At 44.2% G+C, this 14,527-nt stretch overlaps 1 long non-coding RNA gene across 1 annotated transcript; it reads right to left on the reverse strand.

The window, feature by feature from the left end:
- Positions 1 to 4,853: 4,853 nt before the first annotated feature.
- On the reverse strand, positions 4,854 to 8,920 carry LOC105738659. Its single transcript, XR_004030422.1, has 3 exons — positions 7,202 to 8,920; positions 6,484 to 6,599; positions 4,854 to 5,275 (listed from the first exon to the last, which is right to left on the reverse strand). It is a non-coding gene; the product is annotated as an uncharacterized LOC105738659 (long non-coding RNA).
- Positions 8,921 to 14,527: the final 5,607 nt, after the last annotated feature.

Here is a 14,527-nt window from a genome sequence, read left to right on the forward strand (position 1 = left end):
GTGGGGAGCCTGTAGTCCCAGCTGCTGGAAAGACTGAGGCGGGAGAATTACTGGAGGTTGCAGTGAGCCGAGATCGCACCACTGCACTCCAGCCTGGGAGACAAAAACGGACAAACAAACCAACAAACAAAGTTAACATTCTGAATAGGTTTATCAACATAAAGACACTGCTAGCTAACATTGGCTAGACTCTCTAGATCTGCTAGAGATATTTGCCTTTCTAGATCTGCTAACCATGCTTCAGTCACCTCTATGTTGCAAGAAGTAACCTGTATGGACTGCACTGGAGAGCTACTTTTGCTCCCAGGCTTCTGATTGAGTTTAGGCACTGAAAGACACCAGCTGTCCAGAGATATGGAGTAGACCTTGCTTTGTTGCCCCTGGGCCTCAGTATATTGAATTATTTTACCTGAAGTCAAAATTAGGCTGCACTGCGGCTCCAACAGTTCCAGCAGACACAGGGAGGGCAGCACTGAAAGGGCAACAGTTCGTCCTGGACGTCTCAAAGTCCAGCCCCCGGTGATCCCGGCAGCCATCCGCCAGACCCTCTGAGGCCACATCTGCCTCACTTCTCAATTGAGCCATCTTCCCAGCATAAATAGCCGCTGCCTCCTCCTCCTCCGCCCTCTCCTCACACCCCCTGTGAATCTGAAGCCTGCACGCAGGAAAAAGCAGCCCTTTTTCCCTCCAACATCCCTACCCTCAACTCTCAGGCGTAGAGTGTGCTTAGTGCGCCCCCAGCCCTGTCAGTTCTTCCGACTCTTATTCCAACTCGGGAGCCCTCACAGGCGCCTATCCTAACTGGACCCTAGGGACCTTGAGTCTACTGAAGCCAGGAAGCCCACCCCTTGAAAACCTCCAGTGACTTCACAAGGATACCCAGCCCCTAGTAGGGGAAGAGACCATTCCCTGGGGAAAGAAAGTTCTGTGGTGGCTTGTAGGTTCCTCTTTCTTTTCTCTGACCTCTTTTCTCAGTTCTGCTCATTTCACTCCTCTAGTGGGAAGACCTCAACCCTCTTCTCCCTTCCTCTACCCACTGTCAAGGTACACACACACACACACACACACACACACACACACACACACAGAGAGAGAGAGCGAGAGAGAGAGGAGAGAGAGAGAGAGAGAGAGAGAGAGAGAGAGACATCCACCTGGGGCTGCTCGACGTTTTCCTCCTCTGTCTTCCCTGGAGTCTTCCCTTGTCTTTCCTGTGCAGCAGAAGGTGGATGGTGATTCTCATCCACCTTCAATGCCCTATGCTCCCCACACGGAGGAGACAAATTGGTGAAATAGGATTGATTTTTGTCCCCTGGTGGACCAACAGATGTCCTGGTTTCTGCCTCACACACCAAAGGAAGTGCTTGACTGCTTTTTTCAGCTAGGGTTAACCTGCTGATCCATCAGCATAGCCTGTTACAGATAGAATCAAGGTTATCTACGTGTGCTGGAGACAGCCACATGCCACCCTGGAAGTCCCTCATGGCTCTTCCTGGTCTTCTTTTCTCAGCCAGGAGATAGAGGAAAAGCATCAGTGGGGCCGGGAAATCAATGACTGCCTGAGTTTCCTAACTTCCACATCACTTCTGGAGCCATGCCAGTTAGGGATCTCACCAGTCATTTAATGTGCCCTGGGGGAGACCATTGTAATAGCACTTGAAATCCCAGAACAGCAAGGGTCCCACAGAAAGCACCTGGCACAGTATTCCCTGGTAGAATTTGGAATCCAGTTTTCCATTGACTGTTGTCAATTTTGAAACCCAAAGAAATCAGCACACGTGCTGCTCTTCTGGGAGGTCCAGCAGACACAGGGTCAAATTCTGTAAAATAGTTGATGAGATTTATTGTGAACCAAATGTGAGTGACCATTAGCCCATGAAATGCCATCAGGAGATCCTGAGAACATGTGCTTCAGGTGGTCAGCACACAACTTGGTTTATATATATTTTAGGAAGTCATGAGATCAATACATCTAAAGTGTACATTGGTTCAGTCCAGAAAGGCAGTATAACTGGAAGCCTGATCCTTCAAGTTGGAGAGGTTCAAAAATTTTATGATCGGCAATTTGTTGCAATAACCATTATCTCTAGAAAGGAATGCCTGGGTTGCCATAAGGTGTTCCAGAGGCAAAGGTGTCGCAGATGAAGCCTCCAGGTGGAAGACTTCAGAGATTGTAAATGTTTCTAGCCAGACTTAAAGAGTCTGTTCTATCAATAATTTTAAAAGACAGGAGAATATAATGAGGCATGTCTGACTCCCCCTTCCCAGCATGGCTTGAAACTACTTTTTCAGGCTAACTTTGGAATGCCCTTGGCTGAGAAGAGGGGTCCAATCAGACGTTGGTGGCGGGGGGCTTCAAATTTTATTTTTGGTTTACAATAGCAATGAAGTAATAACCACATTCAAGTTTAGTAAATGAATGAGCCCTCATCCACTATGGTTATGTTTATGTCCTGGTCTGAAAACCAATTTGTTTCTTTTTTTTATTGTTTTCTGGAATTATTCCCGGACATGAGGACTCTACCTATCAGAGTTCAGTTAGGAAAAGAAACCAAAGCAGCCCACACTGTGAGAGCCAAGCTAATGTGCTGCCATCCCACTGCCAAGCCATAACCAGAATGACTGTTCATCTTTTTATTGCCTCATGTCCCACCAAGTCTGCCTACCATTGTGACCCTGTTGGTAAGGCAAATTTAGAAATGGAGGTTTTAGGAGTCCAGGCCCACAACTCAAGGGAGGAAACAAAAAGGCATAAATGTGCCTGACCACGAAGAATAAAGACAGTAAAATTAAAACTAAATGTGTTTTAAAAGCTAAACTTTAAAAATGATTTTTTTGGGGGGGATGGAGTCTTGCTGTGTTGCCAGGCTGGAGTGCAGTGGCGGGATTTCAGCTCACTGCAACCTCCGCCTCCCGGGTTCACACCTTTCTCCTGCCTCAGCCTCCCGAGTAGCTGGGATTACAGGCATGCGCCATCACGCCTGGCTAATTTAGTAGAGATGGAGTTTCATCATGTTGGTCAGGCTGGTCTTGAACTCCTGACCTCAGGTGATCTGCCCGCCTCGGCCTCCCAAAGTGCTAGAAGAAGTCAACAAATGACTTCTTTTAACACAAAAACCCAATGTACTATCACTGTACTAACTACAAGATTAGACAACAAAAAACCATTTTATTACATGACACTATGCCATAGGCAATGAGTTCCTCTAATTGAGCACAGTTTAAAAGTTGAGACATGACCATTTTCATTCGCATCCATGAAGCTCTGTGGCTGTAGGTACAATCTCAATTGGAGGAAAAATCTGACATCTACATTTGAGGCTCATGAGTCTGAGGCCTTGTTCGACTGGCCCCCCAGTGGATATCCCCTCGCCCCACTGGCCCCAAGCCTACACATCTTATTAGATTTGAGCTTAGTCCTCTGAGTGGGGTCTTGGAACCAGGAGCCTGGCTCTTCGAATATCTCCATTAATGTTTGCTGAGTTTTTTAATACATTTTTTCTTTTTTCTTTTTTTTTTTTCTGAGACGGAGTCTCACTCTGTCGCCCAGGCTGGAGTGCAGTGGCGAGATCTCGGCTCACTACAAGCTCCGCCTCCTGGATTCACTGCCATTCTCCTGCCTCAGCCTCCCGAGTAGCTGGGACTACAGGCGCCCACCACCACGCCTGGCTATTTTTTGTATTTTTAGTAGAGACGGGGTTTCACCGTGTTAGCCAGGATGGTCTCGATCTCCTGACCTCGTGATCCACCCGCCTCGGCCTCCCAAAGTGCTGGGATTACAGGCGTGAGCCACCATGCCCGGCCTTAAATACATTTTTTCAAAAGTAGGGATTAGAGGATAGCAGTTAGGTTCTAATGAGAGAAAAGAGATCGGAAATGTGAACAGGAGTTTCCAAATGCTGCTCCACTTATTTTTTAGATATCAGACTCTGCAATCCCCTTCCTACATTTATCCCTGCATGGCAATTTTTACCAAGTGCTTCCATAATATAATCCAACTTACAAATATTTATAATATTCACCTGAATTTAATATTGTGAACTTAAGAGCCATATGTCTACAATAACCCCTTAACAGCCATCTGATCATGACTCAAATCCAGGAATTCTAATTCATTCTGGAAGCAGGCACCTCTCAGATCCACTCTGAGTATACTCAAGTCCTCCACAGACTTACTCTAAAGGAGGCAAAAGTTATAGCTGCACTAGAAACATCTGAGCCATTCCAGATTCTTCGGCCTAGCAAAGTTAAAGTCAGACCTTGAAAACAATTGAGTTCACTGGGGTCCAGTATCTGGACCTTTTATGCCGTATATTCATATATCCACTTTCCTATTTTGAAATACAAAGCAGCACCAAATTCATACAAATCTTTTCTTTTCCCACCTTCAGACAGAGTCTCCCTCTGTGGACCAGGCAGGAGTGCAGTGCCACAGACAGGGCTCACTGCAGTCTCGACATCCTGGACTTAAACAATCCTCTCACCTCAGCCTCCACAGCAGCTGGCAGCAAGGTGCATGCCACCACCTTGGGTTAATATTTTTTATTTTTTTGTAGAGATGGGGTCTCCCCATGTTTCCCAGGGTGGTCTCAGACTCCTGAGCTCAAGCAATCCTCAACTTCAGCCTCCCAAAGTGCTGGGATTACAGACCTGAGCCACCATGCCCAAATTCACACAAACCGATTCCCCCAGCTCAGACTCTGATGCTGCAGGCCTGTATTCTTTCTTATTTACTGAATGGCTCTTTTGAAAGCCCCCAGACAATTCTAAATCCAGTCTTATTGAACTTGAAGATTCCTTATCTTGGCTAATGACAGCAAAAAATAAAATAAAATAAAATAATAGATATATATATATATAGTTTAGCAAAATTCACAAATTTTATCTTAGAATAAATTTTGTCTTTTCTTGCTTCCTTTCTTCCTCTTCTCCCTTTTTTCCTTCCTTCTTCCTTAACCATAACTCTAATTCTAAATCTAACCAGGTGACTGAATGCTTCATGGCATATTACTTGTCACCCTCTACATCAGCATCCCCCCTTCCCAGGAGAAATTGCATCTTCCCTTTCACTTTCCTCAGCAGAGGATTCCTGGTAACTCCATCCAGAAAGATTCTCCTGGTGTTCTTCAGACTTGAGGAAAAGCAGATTCCTCTCACAAGGCTGCTTGCTGGTTCAAATTAGCACCGTGACTTTCATGAATTCCATTATACTGTTAAATCAGAATTCTGCTTTCAGAAGCCCAAATTCACAATATCCTGAGGCACCACTGATTTCCTCCTACAGGAAAGACAGACACACACACATAATTTTTAGTCAAGAGTTTATCGGTCACCAAAATTGGGTAAACTCTTGGAACTTGTCCGTGAATACAGCCCCAAATTACTACAGCAAATGGAACCAGGAAGAAGAAATTCCGTGGAGGAACTAGGAGGAAGAACACGTGTGGAGGTGCATTGGAGTGGTAGTCACAGGGCTCCCCTGCACCTTGCAGGGTCTAGTGGATCCTGCAGTTTATAATCTATCAAACATTTGTAGAGAGTGTTTTACAAAACAAACAAACAAAACAAACAAGAAAAACAAACACAAAACCCTCTGAGTTACAGGTAAGCTTAGGACAGGCAGGAAATTGGGAGGGTGAATCTTCAATCCCAGAGACCAATAGCAAATGGTTCATTTTGTGTAGGTGAACCAGAGGCATGGTGGAGCCCTCTGTTGGCACCAAGCAGAATTCTTCATTGTCTTAGTCTAGATTACTTACCCTGGGACATTTTTACCTTGTACTTTCTGTCTAGACTCTTGCATGATCTTTGTTTTTACCTGCTCTACTACAGTTATAACTGTTACCATCTTTTCTGAGCCTCAAATCAAGAACCAATACCTGACAAAGAAGTAGATTGTTAAAACTAAGAGTTTCTCAGTATCAGGAAGGTATTAATATGAATTACTGCCTCCTAATTTATTAGTTGCCCAGCTTTCTGCAACATACCAACTGACCAGAAGATTCACCTGTACACACCTCCTGAGTGTTGGGGACTTTTTCTTTCTTGGTCCCTCCCACTCCCCACCGTTTTTCTGTTTTGTGTCACTTTCATTTGCTTAATAATATTCTAACAAGATTTGCCATTATAGTTAGTTTGATGAGATTTTTCTTCAAGAAATTGAACAAAAATATCAGTCTTTGTTAATTCTTTATTATTTATTGTTTTGGATGACACACCAGGAAGGGAAATAGGAAAGGCTCTACATCATTTGTCGTATGTGCTCCACAATTTGCCCTCAAGTTTGAATCCTGGGTCCTACCACCCCCACGAAACTGCCATTGCCAGCCTGCTCAATTCTACCCAATCTCTAGCCATTGTCATGCTGCAAAGTTCCTATGACCTCCTCCCAAGAAGCTCAATTCTGTGCTTTACCTCTTCCTGACCTCCCTGGAATCCACCCCGCCTCCAACCACACCGGAATTAGAATCTGAATTCTGCAACTACCTTGATGTCAGTCTCTGTAGGGGAGCAGCCTGCAGCCTCCTATGGACTCCCATTAAGACAGGATATTCCTTCCGTCTAGGGGGTTCTGATTGCAACTTTTTTGCTAAGATGAAAAGCTGGAGTCAAAATGAGAAGAGAGGAGTTGTGGCAGGTATTTTGCTTTGCAATGGCTCCAGACTGCTCATCTATTTGATAAAGTGGCTGTAACTATGTGGGTGGGAACAGTGCAGTTTTTTCTTTATTCTCCCATCCACAAAACCAGGAGGGAATTGGAAGGGCCTCAAATGCCAGGGAATGTTTTGGCTAGCTGAAGACGGGGTCAGGTGGGAAGGAGATATTGAGGCAAACATCTTGGGAGAGGGTGAGAATTACAAGGCCAAAATGGATTTCCTTACCAGGCAGGGCATATCTCTGCCTTTGTCCTGGCATGGCCTCTACCTAGGATCCCCCAGGGAAAGGATAGTTTGGTTTGCACAGGAGCAGCAGTGATGAAAATGGGAAATGATGAGTGTGGATGGAGATGCTCCTGGCAGGGTCTGTAGGTCTGTTTGAGGGGGCTCAACTCACAAAGTGCAGATTTTTATTGAAATATGAATGCTTGGGGGAAAGGACATTTTCCTACTGAGCAGTGGCAGTCCCATATTTCTTCTCAGATGAAAAAAAAAAAAAAATAGGCCTCAGTCTGAAAAGTGAGGAGGTGGAGGATTTGAGCACTTACAAGTTCACCTGCACTGCATTTCCCAGAAGATAGAAAGAAATCAATGATGCGTTTTGAAGATCATGCTGCTAGAGGCAGAGAACCACAACTTGAGCTTTTCTCTGGGCTTAGAGAGGAGATGTATGTCTCGCTGTCAATTCTACATCCAACGCTGGAGTCTTTCAGCCCATTTTCCTCCCCGGCGGTTTTTGAACTACTATCCCCAAATATCAAGGCTATCTGACAGAGTGAACCATCAGAATAAGGAGCGATTGCCACAGAGTTCCATCCAGTAGCGGAGGGACTTGATGTGCGGGGCAAGCCTGATGCCTGGGTCAGGCGACACTGTGCCTTTCATTCTCCACGGAGATCTTGAACCTAGAGTTTCCAAGTTCCGAAGAGATGCGGTTGTCGACGGCTCTCCTAGAATCTCTGATAGCTCTGAACGGGGACAAAGGTCTAGGGCAGAGGGATGGTGTGGAAGGACCCAGCCACGGCCATTGGAAGAGCAGTTTCCTGCAGCGTAAAGCTGTTTGCGACCCGCACAAGCTTTAGTTCTCTCCCAGGACGAACCACATCCGCCCCATTCACGGTCCTTATTCCAGCTCCTTTCCCTCTGCGAATCACACTGGGTGGGTCGCTGGGGGCCTCGGTAATTACGGATTATGGCACAGCCAAGAAAAATACAGGTTTTCTTAAGCCTGAAGCCACTGACTTGAGGGGGGAGAGTAGGAGTAATGCCAGCAGCAGTTTTGTATTTCGTTTTTGTTTTTATATTCTAGTCTCTAGGCCACAGAGAATGTTGCACCCAGTGCCAGTCGATCCGTCACGGCGCCGCACCTTTCCCTGAACGGAGGGTTTGTGGCTGACATCTCTAGTTTCTCAGAGCCTGGGAGTGATCGCTGGCTGCACCGTTGATGGCGCCCAAAAGAACGCGCATTTGTCTTTAGCAACAGCGCTGGCTTTCGCCTCGTGCCCGCGCCTGAAGGGTCCTAGCGCCGCCAGATTCTCACACTCGCGGGTCCAGCGCCCAGCGCTGCTCCTCCCACCAATCAACGGTTTATCACACGCACTTCATTGGCAGCACTGGCGGGTGAGTTTTCCGATGGCGGCGGCGCTAGTTGGTCTGCATGAAACGTTTCCCTTCTCGCTCCGTGTGTCCCATTCTCCATCCCACGTCCTCCAGTGCCGGGGTCATGGTCGCAGCACCCGGCGTTCCCGTTGGCTCTTTTGCCAGCTGCGCGGAGCCGGCGGTTTTTCCGTCACAGCACTTGTACGGAGTTTCTCGGCGGCCGAACGTTTTTTTTCTCAGAGACGACGGTTTCTTGGTGACAGTGCCGTTGGTTGCGCCGTAACGAATGTTCTCCTTGACAGCCCCAACGGCTGGGGTCACTCACGGGCTCCAGACACCGCCATTTCGCCGAGCCGAGGTGTCTTGGTTGCGGAACTGCTCCTGGCTCGGTGCCTGTATTTTCTCGGTGGCTACAGCCCCCAGGTCGCCGATCTGAGGGCTTCGGAGTACCGGCCGGGCGTGGTGGCTCACGCTTGTAATCCCAGCACTTTGGGAGGCCGAGGCGGGCGGATCAGGAGGTCAGGAGATAGAGACCATCCTGGCTAACACGGTGAAACCCCGTCTATACTAAAAATACAAAAAAATCCCTGTAGTCCCAGCTACTCGGGAGGCTGAGGCAGGAGAATGGCGTGAACCCGGGAGGCGGAGCTTGCAGTGAGCCGAGATCGCGCCACTGCACTCCAGCCTGGGTGACGGAGCGAGACTCCGTCTCAAAAAAATAAAATAAAATAAAATAAAATAATAATAACAATAATTTTGTCTAATTCACAGATTATTCGTGAAACAAGATAAAAGAAACCAGAAAAAAAGAGAGAGAGAGAGATAGGCCAGGTATGGTAGTCTGTAATCCCAGCATTTTGGGACGCTAAGGAGGGCAGATCACTTGAGATCAGGAGTTCAAGACCAGTCTGGCCAATATGGTGAAACCCCGTCTCTGATAAAAATACAAAAATTCGGCCAGGCACAGTGGCTCACGCCTGTAATCCCAGCACTTTGGGAGGCCGAGCAGACGGATCACGAGATCAGGAGATCGAGACCATTCTGGCTAACATGGTGAAACCCCGTCTCTACTAAAAACACAAAAATTAGCAGGGCATGGTGGTGGGCGCCTGTAGTCCCAGCTACTCGGGAGGCTGAGGCAGGAGAATGGCGTGAAGCTGGGAGGTGGAGCTTGCAGTGAGCTGATATCGCAGCACTGCACTCCAGCCTGGGCGACAGAGCAAGACTCCATCTCAAAAAAAAAAAAATTATGTTATCTAGTTGGCTATAAATAACGGGAAATTATAATAGTCTTTCTAGAGATTGGGCTGTGATATAAAAAATATATTAATACTCAAAAGACTTGGTTAGAAAAACATTTTTGTAAAATATTATTTACTCTTAAGTTATAAGATATTTTAACTTACCTAAATTTTCAACTTTTATTGCATCTCAATGTTTTCAGCTTTCTCTCTCTTTATTTTTTATTTATTATTATAATTATTATTATTATTATCATTATCATTATTTTCTCTCTCTTTTTTTTAAGATGGAGTCTCGCTCTGTCACCAGGCTGGAGTGCAGTGGCGAGATCTAGGCTCACTGCAACCTCCACCTCTCAGGTTCAAGCGATTCTCCTGCCTCAGCCTCCCAAGTAGCTGGGACTACAGGCGCACACCACCACGCCCAGCTAATTTTTGTATTTTTAGTAAAGATGGGGTTTCACCATGTTGGTCAGGGTGGTCTCAATCTCTTGACCTCGTGATCTGCCCGCCTCAGCCTCCCAAAGTGCTGGGATTACAGGCTTGAGCCACCGCGCCGGGCCTCTCTCCTTTTTAAGGCCTGAGATAATAACTCCCTCCTTCAATTTTTTTGTCAGCTCCTGTAACTTTTTTCCTTAGGTTTTAACTGTCGTTTGTGGTCTGATGCTAAAAAACACTTCATCTTTAGGATCAAAACGAAACGTTTTCTTCCAATACAACATTGTGTGCTCTTGACTTTTTAAAATATATCTAAATTGTTCTACGAAACCAAAAAACTTCACTTATGTCCTGGGACACACTCTTCTTTGTCTAATTAATTCAAGTGCCCTTTTCGTTAGTTTTGACTTGAAGGTTGTCTAAATGGAATCTCCATATGGAAAAGCATGTACTTTTTTGCCTTTTGGTAGCCAGCCTGAGAATAACATATTTTACATTTTATCAAAATAATTCCTATGTCATTACTAGGTTTTAATTTGCGAAGAAAAACTTCGATTTAAGGAGGCTGAGGCGGGCAGATCACGAGGTCAGGAGTTGAAGACCAGCCTGGCCAACATAGTGAAACCCAGCTCTACTAAAAATACAAAATTTAGCTGGACATGGTTGCGGGTGCCTGTAATCCTAGCTACTTGGCAGGCTGAGGCAGGAGAATCCCTTGAACCTGGGAGGCGAAGGTTGCAGTAAGCCGAGAACGAGCCACTGCATACCAGCCTGGGCAACAGTATGAGACTCTGTCTCAAAAAAAAAAAAAAAAAAAAAAGAAAAAAGAAAAAGAAAAGAAAACTGAGATTTAAAAAAAATTAAGGTTAATTAAGGTTATTATATCCATGTAACTTTCTGTATTTCTTTTAAAGTTCTTGCACTACTAATTTTCAGGGCTTTGACTCCTGAGTCTAAAAAGGTCACAAACTCCCGCTAAATTGAGAGCAATTGAAGCCTCATCTTCAGATCTGGGAGAAGATGAAAATCAGAATAAGCTGCAGTCATGAGACATGGGGCCAGAAATTAAGACTATTCAAACCCTCTAGTCCCAGGGACTATTGAAGAAGAAGTGGGTGTGTAAGCTTGTAAGGACCTATTTTAACAGATAAAATTAGTCCAGTTTCTCTGTAATTTATAGAGAATTTAATTTAAACAGTTTTTTTTTTTTTTCCAGATAAGGTCTGGCTCTGTCACCCAGGCTGGAGTACAGTGGCATAGTCCTAGCTCACTGCAACCTCCACCTCCCAGGCTCAAGCGATCCTGCCACCTCAGCCTCCTAAGTAGCTGGGACTATAGATGTGCACCAACACACGTGGCTAATTTTTGTATTTTTTGTAGACATAGTGTTTCGCCATGTTGCCCAGTCTGGTCTCGAACTCCTGAGCTCAAACAGTCTGCCTGCCTAGACCGCCCAAAGTGCTGAGTTTACAAGTGTGAGCCACTACAGCCAGCCTATAAAGTAAACGTTAATATCAAAGGAACAATGATGCAAGACCAGCATGTGGGACCCCAGGTCAGATTAACAATGTTTTCATGGATTATTAACCCATTCTTATTAAAAAATTATGAAAGGTTATGAAAAGGGTTATAAAAGTTGTATCTTATGGTCAAGATGATTAAAATTTATTAGATTTGTCTATAATATTTGAGAAAGATGTAATTGGCTTCATGCTGTCTTTATTAGCTCTTATTGTTTGGGAAAGCAAGTCTCAAAGAGTAAAAGGTTTTGGCTTTTAGTTTTTGAAAACTTTGAGTCACTGCTTAACTAAATGAATGACTTATTTTACAATGACCTGTGATCCTGTTTTGTGATATCAAGTGTTTTAAGTCTTTGATGTTTGACAAACTTTCCAAAATCCAATTCTAAATTCAGTCATTTTTATCTCACTAATTTTTTTTGACATTGAGTCCCCTGAAATCCAAAGAGACATATTTGGCTTAGTTGGTATAATCACACAAGAAGTATTATCAAATATAAAATGATATGTAACCATCTTTGCATTGTATTTATGTAAATGTGTTATTAGTGTTTTAAAACTGTATGAGATTCTTATGATTGTGATATGTCTTGGTATATGTTTTCAGAGCTAATTATGATTATTATATTCAAATGTCATATATCATAGATATAACCACATTTCTTTGTCAGTTGTGTCTTAAACCATGGCTATTGTAAGACTTTTGTCATCTACAATTATTGTTTTACTTTGATCCTTTCGTAGTGTGGTTTATAATCAGTTATAGAGCTCTGAGACTACCCTTTGTTTTGTTGTTGTTGTTGTTGTTTGTTTGTTTGCCTTTTTGAGACAGGGTCTCAATCTGTCACCTACACTGCAGTATGGTGGCATAATCACTGCTCACTTCAGCCTTAATCTCCTAGACTCAAGCAATCCTCCCACCTAAGCCTACCAAGTAGCTGAGGCTACAGGCACGCACCATACACTCAGCTAATTTTAAAAATTTTGTAGAGATAGAGTCTCCCTATGCTGCCCAGGCTGATCTCAAACTCTTGGGCTCAAGCAATCCTCCCACCTCAGCCTCCCAAAGTGCTGGGATTACAGGCATAAGCCACCACCCCCAACCTTTTAATACATTTATCGTGTCTTCATTAACAAATACCAAGTGTCTATATTGTACTACATAGTGAACAAGGTCCCAGAGATAAGTTATCAACAAGCAGACATGCACTTGGCCATAACATGTTTGACACCTTCATGGATTGTAAAAAAAAAAAAAAAAAAAAAAAAAAAAAAAAAAAAAAAAAAAATAGCATGACAACAAATAAATAAAACAGTGTTTATATGATAAATGTTATCAAGAAACTTAATCCAACTTAGTTGAAAAGGTAACTAGGAGGATGCTATATTAGCTACTCTAGTAAGGATAGAATTGTCACAGGTACCTCCACTTCGATATGAGTAATGCAGTGAACAACACCAAAAAACAAACAAACAAACCTAGGCTGGGTGCAGTGGCTCACACCTGTACTCCTAGCACTTTGGGAGGCCAAGGCAGGCGGATCACTTGAGGCAAGGAGTTCAAGACCATCCTGGCCAACATGGTGAAATGCCATCTCTACTAAAAATATAAAAAAATTTGCTGGGCGTGGTGGCCCACACCTGTAATCTGAAGTTAGGCTGAGGCGAGAGAATCGTTTGAACCCGGGAGGCAGAGCTTGCAGTGAGCTGAGATCACACCACTGTACTCCAGCCTGGGCAACAGAGCAAGACCCTGTCTCAAAAAAAAAAGAAAAGAAAAAGGTGGAGTTACCATCATGAGAGAATATAAAGTACAAAGATTCTAAGATTAGAAAACTTTATTATGGGCCGGGCATAGTGGCTCATGCCTGTAATCCCAGCACTATGGGAGGCTGAGGCAGGAGGATCACTTGAGGCCAAAAACTCAAAACCAGCCCAGGCAACATAGTAAAATAACATCTCTATTAAAAAAAAAAAATTAAATTAGCTGGATGTGTTGGTGTCTGCTTGTAGTCCCAGCCACACAGGAGGCTGAGGCAACATAATTGTTTGAGCCCAGCAGTTCAAGGCTGAAGTGAGCTGTGATGATACCACTGCATTCTAGCCTGAGCTACAGAGTGAAACCTTGCCTCCAAAATAAAAATGTTTGTTACAGCCATGGACAAAGAGAAAGCAATTAATGCCTTTCAGTGAACCAAATGGGAGGTATCCAGACTAAAAAAATCTTGTAGTCTTCTGCCCAAGATGGCCTGCCGGCCTCCAGGCAAACATCATACATGATTAGATAAAGATGGAAGTGTTGATTTGGTTTTGATTGAATTGTTAAACTACTGATGATACAGTGCCCACGTGTATGATATTGACTCCATAAATTATCGGGTTGGCCAAAGATGTAGCGAAGGCATTTGTAAGAAAGCTGTAACTGATAACGCTTGATGGTATATTTCTACATTTTCTTCCCAAGTTTATCAGATTAGTTGACCCCTGTATCAGCTGAGTCCTTTATTCTCTAAGTTATGACATGCTAATTCTTGCAGGATGTAACATAATATAAATAAAGTGTAAAAGCAAAATACTATAGGCAATCATTTAACCCATTTCCCATTTGTCCTGAGAATACTTGAAAGTGGGGCTTGCAACTGCAGCATTTACCCTCAAATCACTTCAGATTTCTTTTTTTTTTCAGATAATATTATAATTGCAGTTTGTGTAAATCAACATTCGCTAAGAAAGTATCACCTGCCTTAACAGTTTTTGTCTGGGGAAGTTGAAAAGAAATAGTACATTCCTTTAAACACGTTGGAGGGAGAAGCATGTCTGCATAAGAGGCTGGACAGCAGGTCTCTGCCTGTGTGACGTGGGTCTCCTTTGGGAATGGTCACTACTCTGTGTGTTATACCCATGCAGAGCACTGCCAACTCTCTACAATGCAAGGTTCCATCCACTGTTCACATCTAGAGAGACACATCCAGGCTACATGCTCAAAGAAATGCTAAAGAGGCCGGGCGCAGTGGCTCACGCCTGTAATCCCAGCACTTTGGGAAGCCGAGGCTGGCGGATCACGAGGTCAGGAGAT

The sequence above is a fragment of the Nomascus leucogenys genome, chromosome 6, assembly GCF_006542625.1.
Source record: "Nomascus leucogenys isolate Asia chromosome 6, Asia_NLE_v1, whole genome shotgun sequence".
NCBI classification, from domain to species: Eukaryota; Metazoa; Chordata; class Mammalia; order Primates; family Hylobatidae; genus Nomascus; species Nomascus leucogenys.